At 40.5% G+C, this 24,360-nt stretch overlaps 2 pseudogenes; both read left to right on the forward strand.

Annotated features, from left to right (window-relative positions):
- The first annotated feature begins 2,207 nt into the window (after window positions 1–2,207).
- On the forward strand, window positions 2,208–5,802 carry LOC101171600 (annotated as a pseudogene).
- A 3,886-nt stretch (window positions 5,803–9,688) lies between these two features.
- Window positions 9,689–12,732, forward strand: LOC111948505 (annotated as a pseudogene).
- The last annotated feature ends 11,628 nt before the right edge of the window (window positions 12,733–24,360 follow it).

A 24,360-nucleotide genomic window follows, 5' to 3' on the forward strand; every position in this document is an offset into this window, starting at 1 on the left:
CCCAGCTGCTTTAATGTCTTCAACTAACTCCTGCTATGTTGCTTTAGGCCCATTTTTACTGTGATCATAATCATGGAAAACCCCATCAGGTGAGATCTGGTTTGCAGTCACAGATCTTTATGTCAATTGAGGGTCGTATCGTAGTTTTTGCATTTTTGCACAGTTGCACCAACGGTTGTCACTTTAACCCCCAGCTTCTTGCAGATGGTTCAGTAGTCCATTCCAGTCTTATTCAGGTCTACAATTTTCTTCCTCAAATACACTGAGAGCTCTTTAGTCTTTCCCATGTTGGACAGTTTGGAGTCTGTGGCTGATTCTGTTGAGAGCTGCCTTTTCTACAAATAATTAGATAAAGCAGGTGTCTTCAATTCCGGGGACAGATTGATTAAGAGAATCTTAGGCCCCATTTACACTGCATGGTTCAAGTGACCCAATTCCGACTTTTTCCTCTCATGTGTCACAGATCGGATATGACCGGTGAACGTGTAACAGGAAAAAAGCGCATGGGTTCCGATTTTCTCAGATCGGATACAGGCCTCATTCATATGTGGAAATAAATCGGATACGAATCGGATACGTGCATTTGCGTGTGCCATGTAAGCAGACAAATCGGATATTCCCCAGTAAATGCGAGTCGTCCGTCAGTGATGTCAACTCAGAACAACAACAACTGAGATCACATGACTTATTAAGGTGCTTTTGTGCGCTGATTTTGCTGTTCGAGGACAACTGGAGCCCCATCAGCGTGTTACCTTTCAGCCTCAGGCTTCAGACCGTAGTCGGAAACCGCTGTTATTTCCGGTCCGTCGGGACACAAACGGTAACTAATCAAGTGGGACACCGTTGCTCTGGAACAGGCTAGAAGCCATTTATTTCTTTGCTCGGATCAAACTATTAATACAGCACAACGTTTCCAAACACTTCCTCATTCAAAACTTAGCGAGAGCACATAAGCCTGTCGTGCGCCTGCCTCATCCTCGAGCGCACAAGGCAACGCCTTCTTCCGTCGCTGCATTGCCTCCATGACAACCGCAGTCACACAAAAGAAACACAACAAAAAAAGGGGGGGGGGGGGGGGACAAGCGAAGCAGCTAACATGCAGCTCTAGCAGATCTCGCCATGCTATACGTTTGCCATTTGGACCAAGACGCATCTTCTAAATGTGCTTTCATTACTGTTATGATTATTATTAAGGGCCTGCTCGTTCATAATTTTTTTAATCTGTGTGGTCAGTGCTCAGGTCAGAGGAAGGCGGAAATGATGCTGCTATGTAGTCCTCAGAACATCTGCGTTTGATAGTTTCAGCATTGTATACTGAAAATGTAAAAATTGGATATGGGTCACTTTTAAAAGATGATGTAAGCGGGTCGTCAAAAAAATCGGAGACAGTCAGAAAATTGGATTTGGGCATCAAGACCTCCAGTCTAAATGCAGCCTAATTGGTTGGCGTGAACATAAACTCTAAATGGTTACTAGAGCATCAAATATTTAGTTGCCCTAAATGACAGACAAATAAATTGTGTTTGTGATGGATTGAAACCAAACTGGGCCTCCTAAATGTAGGCAGCATATAGGAAATAAAATAATTTAGAAAAAAAGAGTTATCTTTTCAAATTAGGTTTTGCTTTCTGGACAGTTCCTTTTGTTGCTGAAAGCAGTGCAATAAACATGAACCGCAACCATGGAAACTTGAAATAGTGGGCCTACATCTGTGCTTCAGCTATGTGGCAAGCAATACACAGTTAAAAAGAATCTTTGGGTTGGTGCAAAGGAACAGATGAACAAACAAAAGATTTTATAATTTTTAAAACCACAGCTTAGCAATGTTTTTTATTCAAGTATTGTTAGCTTTTAAGTTGAACAAAAGACCAGGTATCATAATGTTATTTGCTGTAGACTGAATTGCTTGTGTTAATATCAGTAAATTAAAGTGGAAAAATACTCTGTAGATAAATGTAATCAGTTGTCAGAAAAAAAGACTTTGACAAAACATAACTTGAGGGAGGGGTTTGTCTCTGAAGAATCAACAGAGATGTTATATAAAGCAGGAACACAAATTTACTTGAACTAATTTTAGGGATGGCGACATCACCTGTCTTTACCATTCTGGTATTGGGTTTGAGTTTGTTTGAGAGGAACACAGTTTTTGTCTTGAGCGAGTCCATGACCAATGATCCACCTGTAAGATGTATACCTCTGGCCACAGCATCTTCACCTGCATTCTCAATAGATGGTGACTTTATCATAGGTGGTGTGTTTTCCATTTATTATACCATGCACACAGAGATTTACAATTATACTATATTACCTGGACCACCTTGGTGCACAGGGAGGTGAGTAAGAGACAAAGGGTGTGAGTAAGAGTTGCATAGAAGACAGAAAAAAGTTTTAAAGATGTTTTTATTCCTTGACTGAAAAAGACAATGTGTCATACTTTATTCATTGCCATGTTGTATGAGTCTGCCTTTTCAATGAATATGTAATAATCTTTTTTTAAATGTAGACATCTTTCTTGACAGCATAAATTCTCGTGAACTGCGCTTCTCTCGTGCAATGATCTTTGCCATTGAGGAGATTAACAACAGCAGAGAGCTGCTTCCTGGCATCAAACTTGGTTATCAGATCCATGACAAGTGCGCTGCAGTGCCTGTGGCTATGTATGCGGCTTTTCAGCTGATAAGCGGGAAAAACACTGTGTTTTACAAAGACAAAAACTGTTCCCAGTCGGGAATGGTGGCAGCTGTAATTGGTGGGTCTGGATCCACATCATCGATTGGTATATCCCGGATTACTGGACCCTTTAACATTCCTCAAGTGAATATTTTATTATTGCCTTTTGAAGATTACTTTTTGTGGAAACATATTTCTTTAAAAGCAGTTGTCTTCTTTAGGTCAGCCACTTTTCCTCGTGTGCTTGTCTGTCTGATAAGCAGCAGTATCCAAATTTCTTCAGAACTATACCCAGTGATGCATTTCAGGCTGTAGCGCTGGCCAAGCTGGTGAAACACTTTGGCTGGACTTGGATAGGTGCTGTCTGCTCGGATTCAGATTATGGCAATAACGGGATGGCCTCTTTTCTTCAAGCAGCTCAAAAGGAGGGGATTTGTGTGGAGTTTTCTGAATCTTTTTATCGTACCAATCCATATAACGAAATTCAAAGAGTGGCTGATGTTATCCGCAGGTAATAACAATCTTTATGTGTTCCTGAAACCTTAATGAGTAAAAATCCTTGTTTTCTTGAGAAAAGCATTTATTGTTGTTTTGTAAAAGATCACACTAAAATAGCAAGAATAAGCTTGTATTCAAAGAATGCATCCGTTGACTCTTTAGGGCAACTGCAAAAGTTATTGTGGCCTTTACTGCCTCTGGAGAAATGAAAGTCTTGTTGGAAGAACTTGCCAGGAAACCTTCACCATCTCGTCAGTGGATAGGCAGCGAGTCCTGGATTACAGACCCAAATTTGCTGAAGTTTGATTTTTGTGAAGGGGGAATTGGATTTGGGATTCCAAAATCTGTCATCCCAGGTTTGAGAGATTTTTTGCTGGATCTTTCTCCCTCAGAAGTGGCAGCATCTCCACTGCTGACAGAGTTCTGGGAGAACGCCTTCAAATGCAGACTAAGAAAAAGTAAGCCATATTCCTTGAATGAAAAAAAAACAAAAATAGATGTATTTGTTTTTGTCACTGAATATCTTTCCCTTAACCAGAGACATGTCAGGCTAAGTACTACAACCAAATATAAAAAAAAGGAATGGCTTCAATTTAGGCATAATTTATGATGTTTCACTAAGTATTCAGAGTAAGTCTCTAATTTAAATGAAATTAATGTCCTATAAAATAACAACATGTATATCAAGTCATGCATGCATGCATTCGTTCATTCGTTCATTTTTTTAACCCGTTTTGTCCTTTTCGGGGTCAAGGAGCTGCCAGAGCCTACCCTGGCGTCTCATGGGCAAAGGTGTTGCAGACAGTTGTGCATGTAAAACAAAAGTAATAATCTGTGTTTGTCTCTGTTTTTCTGTAGATGTTGGTGCAGAAGAACGTGTCTGCGATGGAAGTGAAGACATAACAAAGCTTCAGAGTCCATACACAGAAACATCTCAGCTGAGAGTCACTAACATGGTTTATAAGGCTGTTTATGCAATAGCACATGCTATTCATAGTGTTGTGTGTCCAAAAAAAAATTTGACAACCAAGTGTGACAAACATTTAATGTTGGAGTCCAAGCAGGTCAGCTAAGATATGAAGAACATATATTTCTTATTACCTATCACTGAACTAAATAGTGTTATAGTAGACTAACATTTATTGATTTTCTTTTGTTTTCCACATTTATCTGCAGGTTTTAGATGCACTAAAGAAAGTCAATTTTACCAAGAATGGCTATCCTGTGTCGTTTGATGCTAATGGGGATCCTGTGGCTGTTTATGAGCTGGTCAACTGGCAGAAGGGTGAAAGTGGAAATATTGAGTTGGTAACAGTAGGATACTATGATGCGTCTCTGCCTATAAATAAAGAATTCCATATCAACGGAAATCTAACCTGGATGGATGGTAGAAAACAAGTAAATAGTCTGATAATTATTTACAATAAAAGGTTTTGGTTAAATGTTTTTATAACAAATGTTCCTTTGTGAAAGGTGCCAGTGTCAGTGTGTACTGATAGCTGTCCTCCAGGAACTCACAAAGTGCTGCAGAAAGGAAAACCCATCTGTTGCTATGATTGTATACCATGTCCTGAGGGAGAGATTAGCAACACTTCAGGTAAGATCCTCCATTTGCAAAGCTGATTTACGTCACATTTCTGACCCTTAGAAACTGACCTGTACTGTCTGTGTTTTTCTAGATTCCTCTGATTGTTTCCCATGTCCCATCGAATTCTGGCCAAATCCAGAAAAGGACTCATGTCATCCCAAACCAGTAGAATATCTTTCCATTGATGAGACTCTGGCTATCATCTTGGCTGCCGTTTCTGTTGGTGGAGCATGTCTTGCCATCCTAACAGCAGCAGTGTTTTTCCATCACAGAACAACCCCAATAGTACGGGCCAACAACTCAGAGCTGAGCTTCCTGCTGCTCTTCTCCCTGACTCTGTGTTTTTTATGTTCCTTAACTTTCATAGGGGCTCCCACTGAGTGGTCTTGCATGCTGCGTCACTCAGCTTTTGGCATCACCTTTGTTCTTTGTATCTCCTGTGTGCTTGGAAAAACCATAGTGGTCTTGATGGCCTTTAAAGCTACACTGCCAGGTAGCAATGTCATGAAATGGTTTGGTCCTCTACAACAAAGACTGACTGTAGTGTTTTTTACATTTGTTCAAGTGTTAATCTGCATGGTTTGGCTTGTGCTGAGGCCTCCATTTCCAATGAAAAACTTTGCCACGTACAAAGAAAGGATCATCCTGGAGTGTGCTTTGGGTTCTGCCATTGGATTCTGGGCTGTGTTGGGATACATCAGCCTTCTGGCTGTGTTCTGCTTTGTGTTAGCTGTGCTGGCTCGGAAACTGCCGGACAACTTTAATGAAGCCAAGCTGATAACATTTAGCATGTTGATTTTCTGTGCAGTCTGGCTGAGCTTCATACCAGCTTATGTCAGCTCTCCTGGCAAATTCACAGTAGCTGTGGAGATATTTGCTATTCTGGCCTCCAGTTTTGGACTAATAATGTGTATATTTGCTCCAAAGTGTTTTATCATTCTGTGTCAACCTGAGAAAAACACCAAGAAATATTTAATGAACAAAAATTAATAAACTACAAGAATGGAAAATGCTTGTCAATATTGAAGGAAGTGCGTCACACATCTTTTTTTGGGAAAAACATACTGTCATTTGTATAATTGTCATGGTTCAAATAAAGAGAAATGTGAAGTTCTTCCATTTATTTTTAGATTCATTTGACATTGGTCAACATTGTGGCCAGGTCAAAGTCATGTGCAGAGAGTCAGCTGGATTTATTGCTTGGTAAAAGAAAGCGGATTGTTCCATACGGCAAGGGGGACCACTACCAATTAGCTCCTCCCCCCAAGGTGCATCGCAGACTGAACCCCCCCACCCTAATAGTAGATTATGTAAGGAAGAGGGTAAGTCGGGGAAAGCTGGTAGATTTTCCCACAGTGGTCAAACAGCCCACACCTCCCAGGCTCCACCCCACACAGAGATAGAGGAGTCAGAAGCCCCCCCCCCCCCGGAATGATTGGCTTCCCTTGATAAATGTGACCATTTTATAAAACGTTGGTGCCAGTTGTTTTATGTATGTTCTGTATATATCTTTGATGGCTTGTGATATACCCACATGTCCTTCAATCCTGATCGACGTGATCAGTACCCCTGGTCAAGACGATCTGATGCAGTTCAAAATGAGCATCAAAATAGGGGAAGAAAAGCAATTTAAATAACTTTGATAGTGACATGGTTGTTGGTGCCAGATGGGTTGATCTGAGCATTTCCGCAACTGGTAATCTGTTGGGATTTTATCACACAACCATCGTTAGGGTTTACAGAGAATGGTCAGAAAGAGGAAAAATATCCAGCAAGTGGCAGATCTGTGTCTGAATAAACCCCTTTTGCAATCAAGGCCAAACTTTATTAATTTTAATCATATTTGAAACTCTTTTGTGTTGGACCGGACGGAAAAGGAAAGGGGGGGGAAGAAGAGGGAGGGATATTAGAGAGTGGGGGATAGGAGGGTGATTATGGGGTGGTGGTGGTGGTGGTGGTGGTGGTGGGGGGGGTTAAAACCATGAAGCAGCGTAAAGCAGCAAGTTTTTGGATGGTTATACTGATTACAGTAACGTTCAGATGTAATACAAGTTTTAAGGGCGGGGCCTGTCCACACACACACTCAAATGTTATAAACACACCTGTTGGCTCAGAAAATGTTAACATGTCAACATGTACAAAATACAAATAATGTTCACAAACACATCTTATGCCTTTATACCAACTAGTGTGAAATATTTCATTCAAACACGCGAACTATTTATGTAGAGGGACCACATATTCAAACCACATTGATAAACCTCAGATACTTTACAGCAGAATGTTTGGACAGGTGAACAGAACCACAGGGCATGCATGTAGTCGTCTTTGTTGTCACTGTCTGCATACAACAGACTGATTGAGACCCATTTTAAATAACCTGTGTCCTGTGTAATGTGTTCTGTGGAGAAACTTGTACTGAATACGTTTTAGATTAGGACTGTTGGTCATATTAAAGGCATTTAGATAAATCTGCAGCCAAAATTGATCACTAGAATTCAATGATAGATCAGACTCCCATTTTGCCTTGGGTAGGTAAATTGTGTCATCTGTGTTAGCTATGAGTTAGTAAATTTTGAAAGTGAACTTTTGGTTATCAAGGTCAATGAAATTTGTTACTGTAGGAGGAAGTTCTAGGTCTATTTGGATCAAGCAGTTTTTTGTTCTTATAATTGATTTGAGTTCCTGGTATTCTAGAAATTTGTTTTTTGTAATCCCATAAATTGAGGATAACATTGTGGAGGGTATAAATGATCTATTCTGAAATATATTCAGAAACTGTTGGAAAACCCTTTGTTCTTCCATGAAGTAAAGTAAATAGCGTTTTGTTTAGTAATATATCAGGGTTGTTCCAAATGGGGGTGAGTTTGCATGAAAATGTTTTGAAGTTTTTTAGAAAATCCCTCCAGGCTGTTAGAGATGAGCTGATGTTTAAACTTCTGAGGCATTTATGATGTTTAATTTTGGAACTGAAAAAAGGCAAATTAGAAATATCAAGGTTAACACAGAGAATGTGCTATATATTTATCCAAGATTCATCTAACAGACCAGGTTTAAGCCATTTCAGGACATAAAGTAATCTGTTTGCGGAGTAGTAATCCTGGAAGTTAGGTAGGCCTAGTCCTCCTCTGTCTTTGGATTTTTGAATAGTTCAATAAAGTGGCTGGTGAGTGTTGCTGCAACTGCATTTAAAAAAACAACAACAACTTTACTGCTTGTTTTTCACATTTATTGCAATACATTTGATGTATAAAGTTTATATTTTAAAGTAAAAAAGAAGTTTTTATTCTGAAACCCAGACCCGTTTTCCATTTCTACGGCTTTTTGCCGGGAAATTGATGCATCATTGGACTGGAAATAGAACTCTTGCGTAAAACTTGCATTGTATTGCAGAGGGGTAGACATCAAACCCAAACATGACGTAGGAGAGGAAACAATCCCACTGATTAATCAATGTGTTATTTTTTGCGTCAATATAAATAGAGAAGCACTGCAGATGGACCAGTGTAAATAAGTTCTGGGGGATCATGGTTGCCTAATGGTTAACATTCTCACCTCACAGCGAGAAGGCCGTATTTTGAACCCCAGCTGGGGTCTCTCTCTGTGTGGAGTTGGAATGTGCTCTTTGTGCATATTTGGGTTCTCTGTGAGTATTTCCCCTTTACAATCCAAATACCGGTACTTGATTCATGGCTGATTGGTGACTTTAAATTGACACCAGGAGTGTGTGTGTGGCCCTGCAACAGACTTATGACCAGTTCAGGGTGGACCCCACCTCCACTCTATAATAGCTAGGTTAGCTACATCAAGCTCATTACACCAAAAGGGTTAAGCAGGTTCTGAAAATAAATGTTTGGAAGATTCATTTAATGTACAAAATTTTGACACCCAAGAGAAATATTCTGTCAACGTCAGTGGGCTAATCAAAGCAGCATACGTGATCCAGCAGTAACACTTTCGTATGCCAGATTATTCTGTATGGTTTAGCCCTTATTTGCTGTGTTGACAACATTTTGTTCCTTTTGTCATTGTTTCTTTGTATGTTGTTGAAGGAATAGGCCTTTAAAGAGGTGAGACTTTATAAAGTATAACTACCGTATATTTTTCTAGATGTGGTGTTTAATCATGTAAGAATGTTTTTTTTTCCGAATCAATAAAAAGTTCTCATTCAGACGTGCCAAATTAAGGGTATAGGAATGATAGCTACCCCTAATCCTACCACAAAAGAATCAACTGTTTATTTTTCTTTCTTAGTGTATCCACTTATTTAGAAGAAACGAAAAAGTGAGAGCATTATCACGTTTGTATCTTTTTGTTTTTATTTCTCACAGAGGTAAATGACAGACTCAGACAAAGAATAACAATTTCATGGTGTCATGGAAAAACAACACTATGGGGCATTTTTCCCCCAGAAGAATACAGAATATGTTATATAAAAAAGGCAGGACCTCCTTGGATTTACATTCAGACATTGGAGGGATGGAGATCTCAGCTTTCTTTACTATCCTGCTGTTGCCTCTCTGTTCGTTTGAGATGAACTCAGTTTTTTTCTTGGGTGGGGCTCTGAGTGGCTTAAAACAAAGGACTGAGGTTGATGTTGCCAACATTGATGCTTCCTCTGTGAGATGTAACCTGTGGGGTACGACACGTTCACCTGCATTCTCAATGGACGGTGACTTTGTTATAGGTGGTGTGCTCTCTATTCACTATAACATGTACACAAAGATTTATAATTATGCTACCATGCCTGAGCCACTAAAGTGCGCAGGAAGGTTAGTAAGAGTTTAAAGGAAAACTAATGTATCAAATGAAATCTTTTACAATATTTTTTTTTTTTACAACTTTCCTGTTAAGATTTAAAAAAAATGACAGTATTGTTATCTGAATTGTAATATTTTTGGTAAATGTGTACTTATTTTTGCTACTTTTAGTATGAACGCTCGTGGACTGCGTTTCTCTCGTGCAATGATCTTTGCCATTGAGGAGATTAACAACAGCACAGAGCTGCTGCCTGGTATCAGGCTTGGTTATCAGATCCATGACTCATGCGCTGCAGTGCCTGTGGCCGTGCAAGCTGCTTTTCAGCTCTCCAACGGGGAGGACAAAATCTTCTACAAAGATAGTAATTGCTCTCAGTCTGGCATGATGGCGGCTGTTGTTGCTGAATCTGGATCCACACCATCCATCAGCATTTCTCGGATCATTGGATCCTTTAACATTCCCCAAGTAAATATGTCTACAGTTATTTTAAGACCTTTATTTATTTATTTATTTATTTATTTATTTATTTATTTATTTATTTATTTATTTATTTATTTTTTAAGTAATTGAACCCATGCTAATTAAATTGTTATATTTATCTTTAGGTCAGCCACTTTGCCACGTGTGCTTGTCTGTCTGATAAGCAGCAGTATCCAAATTTCTTCAGAACTATACCCAGTGATGCATTTCAGGCTGTAGCGCTGGCCAAGCTGGTGAAACACTTTGGGTGGACTTGGATAGGTGCTGTCTGCTCGGATTCAGATTATGGCAATAACGGGATGGCCTCTTTTCTTCAAGCAGCTCAAAAGGAGGGAATTTGTGTGGAGTTTTCAGAATGTTTTTTTCGGACCAATCCATATAGGAAAATTCAAAGAGTGGCTGATGTTATCCGCAGGTAAAAGCAATCTTTTTGTCCTTCTAGAAAAATAGACAAATAAAATGGCAGGAAGAAAATTGTATTTAAATAAATGCATCTATTGACTCTTTAGGGCAACCGCTACGGTAATTGTGGCATTTGCTTCTTCTGGAGATATGAAAGTCCTGCTGGAAGAACTTGCGAGGGAACCTTCATCCTCTCGTCAGTGGATAGGCAGCGAGGCCTGGGTAACAGACCCAAACTTGCTGAAGTTTGATTTCTGTGAAGGGGCCCTTGGATTCGGGATTCAAAAATCTGTCATCCCAGGTTTGAGAGATTTTTTGCTGGATCTTTCTCCCTCAGAAGTGGCAGCATCTCCACTGCTGACAGAGTTCTGGGAGAACGCCTTCAAATGCAGACTGAAAATAGGTTTGGGTTAGGGAAATTAATATTAATATTATTATTAAATTTTGGAAAAACAAAAGTAATAATCTGTGTTTGTCTCTGTTTTTCTTAAGATGTTGGTGCAGAAGAACGTGTCTGCGATGGAAGTGAAGACATAACAAAGCTTCAGAGTCCATAGTGTTGTGTGCCCAGAAAAAAATTCGACAACCAAGTGTGACAAACATTTAATGTTGGAGTCCAAGCAGGTCAGCTAAGATATGAAGAACATATATTTCTTATTACCTATCACTGAACTAAATAGTGTTATAGTAGACTAACATTTATTGATTTTCTTTTGCTTTCCACATTTATCTGCAGGTTTTAGATGCACTGAAGAAAGTCAATTTTACCAAGAATGGCTATCCTGTGTCGTTTGATGCTAATGGAGATCCTGTGGCTGTTTATGAGCTGGTCAACTGGCAGAAGGGTGAAAGTGGAAAAATTGAGTTGGTAACAGTAGGATACTATGATGCGTCTCTGCCTATAAATAAAGAATTCCATATCAACGGAAATTTAACCTGGATGGATGGTAGAAAACAAGTAAATAGTCTGATAATTATTTACAATAAAAGGTTTTGATAAATGTTTATATAACAAATGTTCCTTTGTGAAAGGTGCCAGTGTCAGTGTGTACTGATAGCTGTCCTCCAGGAACTCACAAAGTGCTGCAGAAAGGAAAACCCAGCTGTTGCTATGATTGTATACCATGTCCTGAGGGAGAGATTAGCAACACTTCAGGTAAGATCCTCCATTTGCAAAGCTGATTTACGTCACATTTCTGACCCTTAGAAACTGACCTGTACTGTCTGTGTTTTTCTAGATTCCTCTGATTGTTTCCCATGTCCCATCGAATTCTGGCCAAATCCAGAAAAGGACTCATGTCATCCCAAACCAGTAGAATATCTTTCCATTGATGAGACTCTGGCTATCATCTTGGCTGTCGTTTCTGTTGGTGGAGCATGTCTTGCCATCCTAACAGCAGCAGTGTTTTTCCATCACAGAACCACCCCAATAGTACGGGCCAACAACTCAGAGCTGAGCTTCCTGCTGCTCTTCTCCCTGACTCTGTGTTTTTTATGTTCCTTAACTTTCATAGGGGCTCCAACTGAGTGGTCTTGTATGCTGCGTCACTCAGCTTTTGGCATCACCTTTGTTCTTTGTATCTCCTGTGTGCTTGGAAAAACCATAGTGGTCTTGATGGCCTTTAAAGCTACACTGCCAGGTAGCAATGTCATGAAATGGTTTGGTCCTCCTCAACAAAGACTGACTGTAGTATTTTTTACATTTGTTCAAGTATTCATTTGTATTGTTTGGCTTGTGCTGAGGCCTCCATTTCCAATGAAAAATTTCTCCACATATAAAGAGAAGATCATCCTGGAGTGTGCTTTGGGTTCTGCCATTGGATTCTGGGCTGTGTTGGGATACATCGGCCTTCTGGCTGTGTTCTGCTTTGTGTTAGCTGTGCTGGCTCGGAAACTGCCGGACAACTTTAATGAAGCCAAGCTGATAACATTTAGCATGTTGATTTTCTGTGCAGTCTGGCTGAGCTTCATCCCAGCTTATGTCAGCTCTCCTGGCAAATTCACAGTAGCTGTGGAGATATTTGCTATTCTGGCCTCCAGTTTTGGACTAATAATGTGTATATTTGCTCCAAAGTGTTTTATCATTCTGTGTCAACCTGAGAAAAACACCAAAAATTATTTAATGAACAAAAAATAATTCTTTAACATGAATTTCATCTGCATAAAATGCTTGGCAATATTTTAGACAATGCATTAAACATTTCTTTTGGAAAAACAAAATGTCATTTGTGTAATAGTTAAGGTTCAAATAAATAAAAATGCGAACTCTTGTGTTTGAAAATTCATTTAACATTAGTCAATATTGTGGCCAGTAGGAACTTGTACTTGGAATAACAGTATAAAAGAAAGGGGAGAAAGAGAACCACAGCATACTTAATCTCTGCACTGAGAGAAGCTCAGTGTGAAGTATTGTTTGTGCCACTCTGCCTTCTTTACCGAGCGTTATATTTGGACCTGTTCTTCTGTCCCCTGACCCTGTTTCTGATTCTGTTTGCCTGCCGCCAGCCCAGACTTTCGCCTGGATTTTGACCACCCTGTCCTCTTATGATCTTTTGTCTGTTATCATCTCCTCTTCTCTCACACCGAGCAAGCTGACAACAAAGAAAATGCTTAACTTTCCAAACTGGAAGGCTAACAGAATAACTTATTTAGAACACATAATTTAAGATTAAACTTTTGTATCTTTTGAAAAGTTGAAAAGACGACATGAAAAATAAGTTTAAAGAAATTCTCAGAATATCAGCAACTGAAATCAGTAATAAGTGCAAGGTTGTCTGTCGGTGGGGCTCTTGGATGCCTTGATCTGCCAGGCTGCTGCGCTGTCTCCCCTTAGCTCTGGGGGATGTGGGGTGCCGGGCCTCCTGCTTTTGCTGGAGCATTCGGTGTGATCAGGGTACACTTTAACACTTGTGCTATCCTAGGCACGTTCATGTTGGGAGTGGGGTCATCTAGACCCTACAGGACTGTGCGCGAAACCTTTTTTCTTCAATGATTTGTGATCTTTACTGGCGTTACATGTAATCCTCTTCACCTTTATCTACCGGTGTCATGGTAGGGAGAACACATCAATGTAAAGATCGGGTCATCTGGACCCCATAAGATAGCATAAGGGTTATGAAGCACACATTCATTTAACCAAACTGCTTATCCACAGTGAGGTCAATAAGTATTTGATCACCCAGTGATTTAGCAAGTTCTCTCACTTAGAATACATGGAGGGGTCTAAAGTTTTCATCATAGGTGCATTTCCACAGTGAGAGACAGAATCTGAAGAAACATTCAGAAATCACGTTGTACGATTTTTTAAAACAATTTATTTGTATATTACTGTGACAAATAAGTATTTGATCACTTGATTATCAGATAGATTTCTGACCAGCAAAGACCTGCTGTTCTGCTTTTAAATAGTTCAACTCCACTCTGCTCATGATTCTAAATTAGTGGCACCTGTTTGAGGTCGTTAGCTTGCATAAAGGCACCTGTGCCCCCCACAATCAGTCAGATGTCTAACTACCAACATGGGCAAAACCAAAGAGCTGTCAAAAGAGGTGACATAGCGAGCGCGGCGCGAAAAACATGGCTAAATCGAGGATGGACGCTAAGGCGGTGGCGGGTAGGCACAGCTGTGTTGTGACTGGGAAGGAGTGGGGAGATGACGGGGGATGTGAAAGTGAGGATAGTATGGAGATGAGCTTTGGGATTGAAACAGGAAGGGAAAAGAGAGGAAATAGTTTTGATGGAACTGATCCTAGAAAACAAAGACGAGTGATGTCAACTGACAGTGATGAAGAAGGAAGGGATGGCTATAAAGTCATTTTGAGATTTTCTGAAGGACAAGGGTTAAGTACTTTTAGCCCGATAAAATTGACGACTATCTTGAAGAATCAAGTGGGGGACATTAAAGTTGCTAAAGTCCTGAGAGATGGGAACCTGTTGATTGTTTGTAGAAGTGAGGAGCAGAGGGACAGGGCCTGTAAAATGAGAGAAGTGGGGAAACATAAAATTGTTAGTATGAGCAAGGTAGGATTGGGAGGTCAGGGGCGGAGGGGAGTGATTTGGGGCATACCTGTGGAAATGTCTATTACAAAATTTAAAGCTAACCTACGAGGGGCAGAAATAAGAGAAGCAAGGAGATTAAGTGTTTTTCGGGATGGTGTGAGGAGGGAGTCTGAGGGAATATTGTAGGAATTTATGGGAAGGAGCCTGCCGGACAGAGTGTCCCTGGGATACATGTCTTATACTGTGAGGGAATATGTTCCTAAACCCATTAGATGTTTTCACTGCCAGAGATTTGGACACACTGCTGCTGTATGTAAAGGCAAGCAGAGGTGTCCCAGGTGTGGAGAAGATCATGGCTATGAGTCCTGTGGAAACAAGATGAAACCAAAGTGTTGTAACTGTGGGGGGGACCATAGTGCTGCATATGCAGGCTGTGAGGTTATGAGGAGAGAAGTCCATATTCAAAAAAACAGAGTACTACATAGAATCTCATATGCAGATGCAGTTAAAATGGTTGGTAAAAGTTCTGATAGACAGACAGGAGTCATACACGAGGTGCCAAACAGTATACAGGGCAGGAATGTTGAGGGGAGAGTTTTGATAGATTTGAAGAAACTGGTCACGTTTGTAGCTGGAGTTATAAATGCAACGATGGAAACTAAATCAAAAACAGAAAGAATACAAATCATTGTAAAAGCAGCAGCGAACCATTTGGACATCAATGAGTTGACATGGGAAGAGGTTCGGAACAACCTCAGTGCCCAGTCTAGTCAGGAGGTGGGAAATGTGGGATAGTAAATGGTTCTTATACTTCAATGGAATGCAAGGAGCTTATTGGCAAATGGACAGGAATTGAAAAAGTGTATAGATGACTTGGATCAAAAACCGGATATTATATGTATTCAAGAGACGTGGTTAAGGCCAAATTTAGATTTTAGAATTTCCCAATATACGGGAATCCGGTGTGATAGAGCAGAGGGAGGTGGGGGTGGTTGTTCCACCTTTATAAAAAAATAATTTCAATTACAGGCTGATTAAGATAGGAACACAAGAAGAATTTATTGGCATTGAAATTTATATTGGTCTGGGGAGAATATACGTTGTTAATTACTATAATCCATGCAAAAAGTTAGATCTCAGTCTTCTTAAATCAATTATTCGTCTGGACAATGGGCATGTCATTGTTTGTGGGGATTTTAATGCACATAGCACATTATGGGGGGGGGAAGGTGACAGATGTTAATGGTGAGGTATTGGAGGATTTGATGGATGAATTACACTTGGTGTGTCTCAATGATGGGAGAGGAACAAGAATTGATGTTCGAACAGGGAATATGTCAGCACTAGATCTTACTTTTGTTTCAAATGATTTGGCAGGGGGTAGCGAGTGGAATGTACACAAGAGCACAATGGGGAGTGACCATTATCCTGTGTTCTCTAGGGTTGGTGGTGATAGAGAACCACCAAGTAATGGAAAGGAAGGAAGATGGCTTTTTCATAAAGCAAAATGGGATGAATTTACTTTTATGTGTGAGGAGGAATGTTCAAACATTAGTATGGAGAGTACGGCTGAAGAAATGGAAAAGAAAGTTCGAAATTTAATAATTTCAGCGGCGCAAAAAACAATTCCGAGAAGTAAAGCAACTATGACGAGGAAAAATGTTCCATGGTGGACTGAAGACTGCAAGATAGCAGTTAAGAATAGGAATAAGGGTTTGAAACTCTTAAAACGGACTCACACATATGAAAATCTGTTGAACTATAAGAGACTTTGTTCACAGGCAAGAAGGATTATTAAAAAGGAGAAAAGGGAGTACTGGAGGGGTTTTTGTGATAAAATTGATCGAACAACTCCAGTTAATACGGTTTGGGGAATGATTAGAAAATGAGTGATGATGACCTGGCGATATCGGATACGGATAAAGCAGAAATGTTGGCTAAAACTTTTGTGAGAAGTCAAAGTAATGAGAATTTGTCAGGGTATAGGAAAGGGAGGAGAGATGAAATTAGGGAACGGCACTACAAGGAATTTGATGATAACACTTATTTGACAAGCATGGATGCTCCGTTTACCTGCTTTGAATTGGATTTAGCACTACATAAATCTAAAATTACATCACCCGGTAGGGATGGTATAAGTTATGTTATGTTAAAACATTTAGGTAGGAAAATGAAATTGAAATAATTGGACATGTATAATAGGGTCTGGTGTGAAGGTAAATTGCCGACCAATTGGAAAGAGGCTGTGGTTATTCCTATATTAAAACCTGGGAAAGATCCGAGCAGCCCAGAAAATTACAGGCCCATAGCACTCACATCACATGTTGGTAAAGTGATGGAAAGAATGATAAATGAGAGATGCAGTATTACCTGGAAAGTAAAAATTTGCTGTCCCCATATCAGAATGGTTTTAGGAAAGGTCGAGGGACAATGGATCCTGTAATCTGTCTAGAAGCAGACGTTAGGAAAGCCCAAGTAAATAAAGAATATTTGGTGGCGGTATTCTTTGATATTGAAAAGGCTTATGATATGGTCTGGAAAGAGGGTTTATTTATAAAATTAGGTACGTTAGGACTTAATGGAAGAATCTATAATTGGATTAAGGGGTTTTTGTTTGATAGATGTGTTCAAATTAGGATAGGAAAGTCCTTTTCTAATAGGTACGTAGTGGATAATGGAACCCCACAAGGTAGTGTGATTAGCCCTGTGCTGTTTTCAATTATGATTAATGATATATTTAATTCAATTGGATGTGAATTTGGGAAAGCATTATTTGCAGATGATGGAGTCTTGTGGAAGAGGGGAAGAAATATTCATTATGTGGAGAGAAAAATACAAGACGCGATTACGGAGGTGGAAAACTGGTCTTATGACTGGGGATTCAAATTTTCAGTAACTAAAACAAAATGCATGGTTTTTACTAGGAAACGTGGAACTGTTTTGAACTTAAGGTTATATGGAGAAGCAATTGAGCAAGTACATAGTTTTAGGTACCTGGGTGTTATATTGGTTACAAAATTGAAATGGAGAGAGAACATTGATAGTATAGTAGGGAGATGTAAGAAAGTCATAAATATAATGAGATGCTTGAAAGGTACTGGGTGGGGAGCTAGTGCACAGGCTTTAAAACAAATATATATTACAATGATTAGGTCAGTCACAGATTATGGAATTATTGTTTACAATACAGCGTGCAAAACATTATTACATAAAATAGAAGTCATCCAAAATCAGGCATTGAAAATTTGCACTGGGGCTATGAGGTCAACTCCTGCTGTGTCATTACAAGTTGAAATGGGGGAGCTACCATTGAAACTAAGAATTAAAGAATTAAACAGCTGATGCTTAACTATTGGGTGAAAATACAGGGTTGTGTAGGTGTAGAGAACATGGTTAGGAGGGCTATTGATCCTTGTTGGGAAAGTGATAATGGGACAAATGAAAGTGCTGCTTGGAAATTAGCTAGGTTAGCAAGAAAAGCAAATATTCATGGCAAAACCCTAGTTAAGACGTTTTTGTACCCGACCACTCCTTTCTGGATTTTTCCAACTGCGCAAGTGGATTTGTATCTCCATAGAACAATGGAGGATAGAAAAGGGAAGGGAAACTGGGATGAGATAACAGCAGACAGATTAGACACAGTCCATGCTTCATTTATACCCATATATACAGATGGATCTAAAGACCCAGAAACAATGAGAACTGGTTTTTCTTTCTGTATCCCTACATTGGACAAATCTGTTGGAGTTAAGACGTCAAAGGATCTTTCAGTTTTTGCAGTTGAAATGTTGGCAATATCATATAGTTTACACTGGCTGGAACAGAACAGAATTGGGGATGGTATAATTTGTTCAGATTCATTGTCAGCTTTGATGTCTCTGAAGTCATACTATTCTGAGAGCAGATCAGATATATTATATGAAATTTATGAGAGTTTGATCAGGTTGGCAAACTTGAAAATAAACATTAGATTCATGTGGGTACCAGCACATAGGGGGGTGGAGGGAAATGAAATGGCTGACTTCCTGGCAAAAAGGGCATTGAAACGGGGAATAGAGATGGAAATTCCATTAGGTAGGACAGAATTTAGGGCAATTATTAGGAGGCGTATTATGGAAGAATGGCAGACACAATGGGAAAGGGAGAGGAAAGGAAGACATCTATTTAGTATTCAGGACAGAGTAGGGAGAGGTATGAATGTCAGAGTAAACACCAGAGATAGCTGCATAATATCACGGTTGAGGATGGGGCAGACTGGTTTAAATAATACATTGCATCTGATAGGGAAACATCCAACTGGTTTGTGTGAGTGCGGGAAAGGAGAAGAGTCGGTGGAGCATGTTCTATGTCAGTGTGAACTGTATAGGGAGGAAAGACGACAACTGGAAAGTAGGGTACGGATGATAGAGGGTGAGCAAATGACTTTAAAGAAGCTTTTGGGAGGGGAGGAGAATTTAAATGGTGCAATTATAGGTTTTTTGAAAAGAACTAGGTTATTGAGGAGAATTTAGTGTAATTTATTTATTTATTTTATTTTTTTTAAAGTTACATTTGGTTAGGTAATTCCCCACTCTGACCCACACTCCAACACAGTAGGTGACGGTAATGCACCTTCACGTTAGTGCCTCCTGCCAATAAAATCACAAGAAGAAGAAGAAGAAGCTGTCAAAAGACACAAGAGACAAAATTGTAGACCTTCACAAAGTTGGAAGTGGCTACGGGTCAATTGCCAAGCAGCTTGGTGAGAAATGAACAACTGTTGGAGCAATTGTAAGAAAATGGAAGAGGCTAATGATGACTGTCAATGTCCCTCGGACTGGGGCCCCTCGCAAGATCTCACCTCGTGGGGTATCGATGATGCTAAGGAAGGTGAAGAATCAGCCCAGGACTACACGGAAGGAGCTGGTCAATGACCTGAAGAGAGCTGGGACCACCGTTTCCAAGGCTACTGTAAGTAATACATTAAAATGTCATGGTTTAAAATCATGTATCGCACGGAAGGTTCCCCCGCTGAAGTCACCCCATGTCAAGGCCCGTCTGAAGTTTGCCAATGACCATCTTGATGATCCAGAAGAGTCATGGGAGAAAGTCCTGTGGTCAGATGAGACCAAAATAGAAATTTTTGGTCTTAACTCCATTCGGCGTGTTTGGAGGAGGAAGAAGGAGGAGCATCATCCCAAGAACACCATAGCTACAGTGAAGCAAGGGGGGGAAGATTCAAGGTTTTATTGCCGTTTGCACATGCGGTACATCGGAATTTTCCTTTGGCATCTCTCATGTCAGGGTAAATTAAAAAGGTAAAAAAAAATTAAAAAAATTAATAGAATAAAGTTAAAAGTTAAAATTAGACAACAAAATTACAAGGTATATAAAATATATAAATATGAGTAAAATATGAATATGAATATTGCAGCGACCCAGTCTGTACAGAAGAATTATTGCACATATTATTGTTTATTGCACTTAGTGATTTAGTCCAGTCTTCCCCTTTCTGATGTCCTTTGCCAGCATTCTGATTGCTGCAGGGAAAAAGCTGTTGTGGAAGCGTGTGGTGTGTGCTTGGATGCTTTCAGGCCTGAGTCCACACACTGGATCAGTGCATGAGCAGGGTGATGTCTGTCTCTGATGATCTTAGAGACTCTCCTCCTGCAGCGCTGTTCATAGATGGTGTCCATGGATGGAAGGTTGCAACCTATAATTTTGCCAGTTGTGTTAATGACCCTCTGCAGCATCTGCCTTTCTTTTATGGTGGTGTTTCCAAACCAGGCTGTTAGTCCGCTAGTGAGGATGCTTTCCACAAGCCCCCTGTAGGCTTGGGTGAGGGTCCGGCGCTTGAGACCAGCCTTCTTCAGCAGCCTGATGAAGTACAACCTCTGCTGGGCTTTCTTCACTGTGGCAACAGTGTTTTTTTTCCCCAGCTGAGGCTGTTAGTGATCTGCAGACCCAGGAACTGGTGGCAGTCGGTCCGCTCCTCCACAGTCCTGTTGATGATGAGCGGTTGATGTGGTGGTGCTTTCCTTCTGTAGTCCACGATTATTTCTTATGTTTTCTCTACGTTGAGAACAAGGTCGTTGTCCTCTTCGTAGATGGTGAACCCGTGCACGAGGTCTCTGTATGCAGACTCTTCCCCTTCTCTGATGAGGCCAAGGACGGTTGTGTCGTCTGCATACTTAATGATGATGTTGTTGGAATTGGGTGGAGGTGCAGTCGTAGGTGTAAAGTGAGAAGAGCTTTGGTTGAGGCAATACCCCTGTGGTGTACCGGTGCTGACTGTCAGCTCAGCAGAGACCTTCTTTCCCATCTTCACCACCTGTGGTCGGCTGTACTGTACTGTGCAGTCGACTGCACTGTATTAAGGAGAGGATGAACGGGGCTCTGTATTGTGAGATATTGGGCAAAAAACCTCCTTACCTCAGTCAGAGCGTTGAAGATGGGTCGTGGCTGGGTCTTTCAGCATGACAATGACCCGAAGCACACAGCCAAGAAAACCAAGGAGTGGCTCCGTAAGAAGCATATCAAGGTTCTGGAAAGGCCTAGCCAGTCTCCAGACCTAAATCCAATAGAGAATCTTTGGAGGGAGCCGAAAGCGACAGCCCCAAACCCTGACACATCTAGAGAAGATCTGTATGGAGGAGTGGGCCAAAATTCCTGCTGCAGTGTGTAGAAACCTAGTGAAGAACTACAGGAACTGTTTGACCTCTGTAATTGTTAACAAAGGCTTCTGTACCACATATTAAAGTTGTGTAAATCAAGTGATCAAATACTTATTTGTCACAGTAATATACAAATAAATTGTTTTAAAAAATCGTACAACGTGATTTCTGAATGTTTCTTCAGATTCTGTCTCTCACTGTGGAAATGCACCTATGATGAAAATTTTAGACCCCTCCATGTTTTCCAATTGGGAGAACTTGCTAAATCACTGGGTGATCAAATACTTATTGACCTCACTTTTTGCACAAATATGGGTACGGGTACTGTTTATACACCCCTCTTCAAGAATATTGGTTATGCAAATCTTGTGTGTACCTGTCTGTGTGCATAATTCTTGTGAGATAAATCCTCCATCGTCAATGAATGAATATACTTAAAACCTGTTAATAGCTTTGTGCATTTGTTGATGTGTGTAGATAAGTCTATGTGAGAACTAAGTCATGCAATTAACATATGAAACTCTTATGTTTTGACATACATAAAATGTAAATCTTTCCCATTCTAACCACTTATCCTCCATATCTAACATACCACTCTATATATATCTCTCTTCTTTTTCTTCTGTCCGGTCAAGGACAGAAACAAGGAATTCATATAAATATAATTATTACAAATAAAGCTTAGCCTCAAATACAGAAGGGGTTTATAAAAATATACATCGTGTTTGTCTGAAGATTAATAAAAACCCATTTGTAACAGTAAAATCTGTCCAACACAAGAAGCCTTCAGCTTTGATCTGCTAACTCAACTGTCGGACAGGACAAGAAAAAAGAAAATAGAAAAAAAGAACCAACTGCAAAGACTCAAAATCCTTTTTTTGTTGTTATTAGCTCTAGATCTAGATGTGAAACATCTAGACTTAATTGATGAACATTTTTGGACTCGTCTCAGCTTCAGAAACAGCTGAAGCATCTCCTCAAACAATACTTGATATTATGAAGATTTTTAAATTATACAGAGGGTTTGAGGTGAAATGAGTGAAAAGCAAGCAAATTTTAGATATCTAGGGTTGATCAATCCAAACATCAGCAGAAGTCCCTGGGACAGACTCAGATTTGCCTCCAGTTGGATCAGTGTTGGTGTAGCAAGCCTCCACTGCACTCTAAACCTCCTTTTCAGTTTTGAGCTAAACGTAGGTGCAGTGGATCCACACCTCTCCACCTCTGTGGCCAAGAATACCGCCAAGACCGTGTAGCTCTTCTGAATTAACTCCAAGCAGCTGCTGTGCTCTCAGGCCGATGCCAGTCAGGTGATTGGTCCGTTAACAGAGGGTCAGAGGAGGAACGTTGGCATGGTGAACTCGCTTTACCGCCTGCATCAGGGCGTCCTGAAGATCCTCTCCGGTTTGGTCTCATGTCCACCGGCTGCACTAAGACCCTCTCTTCTTCTCTGCAGGTCATGCACTCACTAATAGGGAGTGCGCTTGCACCTCTGCTGCAGTCTGTGAGCAACTCCATTGAAGTCATCATCTTAACCCTTAACCAAGAAAACGTTTCCGGCCTGGATAAACCGGATATTCCGTGTTCTCCCAGTACATGAAGGAGCGGCACGGCTTCATCTGCAAGGTGATGGCCGACTATTTCAGACACTACCAGTGTGCAGACTTCATCTATGAGAAGACAGAGGCCATCGCCCAGAGAGCCATCCAGCTGTTTGTCCGCCATGCCTTCCTGCTGTGCCCACTGGGGGAGGGCAGCAAAATGAGGCTGACTGCTGATTTTGCAGAGATGAAAATGGCCATGGCTCCGCTGTGCAGGAGGGTCTCCGATCATGAGAAGTTCTACAGGATGCTCTGCTCCTTCAGGTCTTTCCTGTTTCAGACCACCAACTTGATTGCCAGCAGTCCAGCTGTGGGAGACCTTATCTCCTTCAACACCCTGCTCCACTTCTTGTTCTCCAGAGCCTCCCCTGAACACAAGTCACCTCACCAGAGAGCAAACTGGTCTGTCGCCCATTACTCTCAGTGGCTGGACGACCAACCCTCTGAAAAAGACCGCCTCTCCCTGATCACGGATTCCCTGGAGGCTCAGTCAGAGCCTAGCAGGGGAAAGAGTTTCCCCCCATCTATCCCATCATGCTCCAGGTCCTCCAAAGAGCCACCAGCAGAACAGATGCCTGATGGAGAGCAAAGCTATGTGAAACCACAACAGGGTTCTCAGGAATGTTAACATGTTTGAAGGACACCTCTTCATTTTTTCTTTTTACATGGTTACAAAGTTCATACTGGGTTTTTTAAATGGGCCACTTCCACTGGTTGGGTGGGGGCTCCTCCACCAGGGGCTCCAATGGTTTCTACTAAAGCATTTTCCTGGACAGAGCCAGCTCAAACTCGGCCTGCAGACAGGACACAGACCGGCCCCCTTTTTGCTGTTTTGACAGTTCCTTTTGGGGTTGTATATTGTTGAAGCAATACGTATTTAAATCACTTTAGAAAATATGACCATGATATATGAGATGTGGTGTTTAATCGTATTTTTTTAAATCAATATAAAAAAAAATCTTTTTCCGGAACCAGGACAGAATTAAGGATATTGTTATCAAACATTTTGAAATAAATCCTTACCTTACTCCGTCCAACCCAAATTTCATTGTCTGTCTCCACTTAGTTAAAAGAAAAGAAACAGTGTGAGCATTATAACATGTTTCATGTTACTTTGTCAAAGACTCAGACAAAGAATAACAATTTCATTGTGTCACAGACAAACAACAATATGGGGCATTTTTCCCCCTAAAGAATACAGAATATGTTATATAAACAAGGCAGGACCTCCTCAGAGTTACATTCAGACATTGGAGGGATGGAGATCTCAGCTTTCCTCAATATCCTGGTGTTGCCTCTGTGTTTGTTTGAGATGAACTCAGTTTTTTTCTTGAGCGGGTCTCTGATTGGCTTGAAACAAAGGACTGGGGTTGATGTTGCCAGTGCTGATGCTTCCTATGTGAGATGTAACCCGTGGGGTACGAGACATTCACCTGCATTCTCAATGGACGGTGACTTTGTTATAGGTGGTGTGCTCTCTATTCACTATAACATGTACACAGAGATGTATAATTATGCTACCATGCCTGAGCCACTAAAGTGCACAGGAAGGTTAGTAAGAGTTTAAAGGAAAACTAATGTATCACTAGAAATGACATTTTTTACAATGTTTTTTTCTTTTGCAGTTTTGCTGTTAAGACTTAAAAATATTATTTGTACTAATTTTGGTAAATGTTGTGTCCTCAATTTTGTCACTTTTAGCATAAAT

This window comes from Oryzias latipes, chromosome 13, assembly GCF_002234675.1.
Source record: "Oryzias latipes chromosome 13, ASM223467v1".
Lineage (NCBI taxonomy): Eukaryota > Metazoa > Chordata > Actinopteri > Beloniformes > Adrianichthyidae > Oryzias > Oryzias latipes.